Here is a 3774-nt window from a genome sequence, read left to right on the forward strand (position 1 = left end):
GTACAGAAAGGGCACTGCATTGCTTGCTGAAGTTGCAGTGTCTAATATTAGCCACAGGTCATATACTTTAGAAGTCCTTTCAAGAAGGACAGAGATCCTGGGACAGCTTTCCTGCCTGTAATCCCCTGGAGCAGCACACTCAATAGCAGGTCTTTGAGGCTTGTAACCTAAATCCTGCCAGGCTGCACAGAGAGGACAAATGGCTCTTGGATACTTCAGTCTGTACTTAAAATAGGAACAAAGCTGCTCCCATGTGCCTCCCCACAGAGCCAGGGGGAGGGGCTTACATGGCATCTGAGAGTGTTCATGGTGGCTGCACCCCTCTTCTTTCTACTACACTCACTAAGCTGTACCTTTCACTCAAGATACTGAACTTTGGCACCAGGCAATAAGCCACCTTCTCCGCTTACCCAAGGTTGTACGGATACCCAAGGACAACCAATTCAGGCTGATACATGGCAGGAAAAATGTGCGAGTAGGGCAGTGCAGCAGATGCCAGCAGCGGGAGCAGGTAAGTGAACTGTAATAAGCAGTGATGGGTATGGGATGTGGGATGTGCTGTCTCTGCACAGAGACCCTGAGGTCCCTCTGTGATCCTAAACATTAGAGTTCAGAAACCAAATGCCACACTAAGAGCAGACACCAGTGTCAGAATATTGGGGTGGGGGTGTCAGTGGGAAAGAGAGAACCTGTCACTGCAGGATTTAGGGCAGAGTCCAGGTAGCAAGGGGTGTCAGTGGGAAAAACTGACACCACCACATCCACACTGCAGGATTTAGGGCAGAGTCCAGGTAGCAAACAGCTGCTGAGAGACAGATAAGGGGGACCCAATGTCCCCAGACAAAAAATTCCACATCAGGTTTGAAACAAATGAAGAAACTGAATGGCACAGAGTTGAGGAGGATCTAAGTGGGAAAAAGGAAAGTACATAAACCAAAACATCCATACAATGGTGTTAACAGGAAGCTTCACATTATCTCCCTAGGGAATAGTGTGATCAGCAGTAAAGGAATGTCTTGAGATGGTGTTGACCCTCAAAGAGGAGCTGTTATTCCAGCAAATTCATGGAAGACATTGCTTTTACAGGAATAGCCATTGGTGGATGGAAAGAGACCTAGAAGATTTTCAAATTTTCCTAATAAAGACGTTCTTTAAATCCCACCAGCTACTCTGCATTTCAGGGTAACTAAGATGGCAGAGACCTGTTCAAAGCACTCTGAGCACACTCTCTAGGAGAGCATGTCATTTATAAAGGTCCTGTAAGTAAAACTAAGCTCTTGGTGCTGTAATGTGCAGGCTTCGATGGAACTCACAAACCCAGGCTCTGCACCACTGGCACATACAGTCCATTACATTACTGCAGTACAGTTTTTTGAAGTGCTGGACTCTTCTGCCTTAGTCATGTAATGTCCAATACCCCATTGGCCACAGCCAGTGCCAAAACGATGCCACGTCTGGTGCCATGAGCAAGCAGACGTGGAGGCATCCAGGTGGAGCTGGAATTCATAGCCTCTACAGAAGGAATTGACAGCAGACTTGGAACAGAGACACCTGCTTTCTGTGAAGACAGTGAGGATTTATTTTAATGACCTGGCTTAGCTGATGACATGAAGACTTTAAGACTCCTCAGACTGTTGGTGTTAGGAGTGTTGGCATGAGTAATATCACTGATTCAGAACATGAGCATTTCTAGAAAGGAGGTTTGGTGCAGTTAATCATGGTTGGGCTCCTCTTGAGAAACATCAGTGATGTGTCAGCCATAGTATCTACCCCCGACACCCTCATTGCTTGACCATAAATATATGCCTCACCATGATCTACAGGAAAGTCAATTTCTGAGTTTGTCTGCTACTGATGACTCCTTCCAAACTCCCAACTTACTCTGCTCTGACAAAAAGCCATGAAGTGATAATCAGAAAGGCATATTCAAAAGGATAGTCCTGTTAGCAACGTTTTCCCACTCGAGGGTGCTGTTCTCAATGGCAAAGGCCACCCTTCAGCTTTTCCAGTGCCCAGCATCGCATCCCAGAGCTCACAGACAAAATGGCCATCAGGCTTGCTCAGAGCTTCATTTGGACTCATTGAACAGGATTTCAGAGGGTAATGCTCTCATGGACTATAACTAGAGGACTTGTTTGACCTCTGAACACAATAGTATCCTGTTCACAGTGGGCATCTGCTGGATAAATGATTACATTTTTATAAACCTGTGTATACTCATAAATATATTGTCATATATATAATAACCCATCAGGGGTTCAGCAGTCCATATTCTAAAATGATATGTGATTTTTAAGTACCTCATATCCTAATTGTTTCATGAAGTTATTGAAGAAACCTGATAGTTGTCCCTCAGACCCCTTTGGATGTCTCAAGGTACAGTTCCCAAAAAGACTTGTATCTTTTATGGCTTGAAGGCAGCACTCTGCAGAGGGATTGAGTAGCAGTATTCAGCACTTGTAATTCTAAACTCACCATGATTTATGATTATGGACTGCTGAGGCATGCAGGGTTAGGACTTCTCCCCAAGGCTGTGTTCTGAGCTGCTTTGCTGTGGAGAGCCTGGCAGGTTTGTGCTGGGTTGTGGTGCTGCTGCAGGTCTGTGTGCTGGGGACCCTCTGGTGAGGACACAGAGATGGGTCCTCCTGAGTGGAAGGTCTTGGGTCACACCTCTGTAACTGAGAGAGTCACAGTGAACCCAAGGGAAATAAAAGGCAAAAAACACCTGAGCACCTTCCTTTGTTCTAGGGGTCTTAGATGTTTCTGTTTCACCTATTGCACACACTGAAATAAGCAGACTTTTGCTCATGGAAAGCCCAATCCCAATCCTTTGGAAGTCAGTGGGAGTTTTCATTCATGTCAGTGGGCTTTGGATCAGCCCCAGAAAAACTGGCTTTGTAAGTACAGGCATTGCAGATCAACCACTGTTTTAAGTTGGTTTCAGTGATGCCACACAAGGAGACACTAGACAACCACCTGCTTGTAGGAGCACCAGGGTCCCGTGAGGCTGTGACATGGGCAGAGTTTCCTGACAAGATTGCAACTCCAGGGCCCCAGTACTTCGTGCAACTATATTCTCTGATACCCTGTGGCAACCTGGCTACTGTAACAGACAGTTTACAAGCCATCCCTTTGCAGGAGCTGGATTGTGCACTGCCTGGTGGGAATGGAGCAGGTGGACTCAAATGTGTAAGCGAGAGAACTATTAACAAGTCACTGTGTTTGTTTTAAAATTGTTCACATTTCTGTCTGCAACGGTATTTATAACCATGCTCATCATAACCGTGCTGACTACAGCTTTAGAAAAGTCTGGCAAGAAAGAGCTGATGGACAGCATTTCAGTGAGACAAGGGAACAGCCTTAAGTGCTCCAATAACGCATTACAGCACAGGAACAGCAAACAGGATCTGTGCTTCCAAGGCTTGAGAGCAAGAATGACGGAGTGGAATTTTTTTTGGCCTGCGTAACACAGGACAGAATAGATCATCTTAAGGGTGTTTTTTTCCGGCCTTAAAATCTACACAGCTGTACCGTGCTAATTCCAAAGCCGTGGTCCACGGAAGGAGCACTTTCTCCTTGTTTTGGCTGAAATACTATGTAGTACTTTAACCACTGTTTTTCCGTGTAAAGAGCAGCTGCAATTTTGCTGAAGGAGCGCTGGGTCCCGCACGCCGAGATCTCCCCTGAGCCGGGGCCCGGGCGGGCAGGGCAGGGCAGGGCAGGGCGGAGCAGGGCCGCGGCCGGCGGGGAGCGGAGCGGAGCGGGGCAGTGCTC

At 46.8% G+C, this 3774-nt stretch overlaps 1 protein-coding gene across 1 annotated transcript in view; it reads left to right on the forward strand.

The window, feature by feature from the left end:
* Positions 1-326: 326 nt before the first annotated feature.
* The window catches only part of LOC103620637 (ceramide synthase 4), a 44690-nt gene continuing 41242 nt past the window's right edge, over positions 327-3774 (forward strand). Inside the window, exon 1 of the mRNA XM_017739614.1 lies at positions 327-511. The gene's annotated coding sequence lies outside the window, so the exon portion shown is untranslated. The remainder of the gene's footprint in view (positions 512-3774) is intronic.

This window comes from Corvus brachyrhynchos, unplaced genomic scaffold, assembly GCF_000691975.1.
Source record: "Corvus brachyrhynchos isolate BGI_N302 unplaced genomic scaffold, ASM69197v1 scaffold130, whole genome shotgun sequence".
In the NCBI taxonomy this organism is placed as follows: domain Eukaryota; kingdom Metazoa; phylum Chordata; class Aves; order Passeriformes; family Corvidae; genus Corvus; species Corvus brachyrhynchos.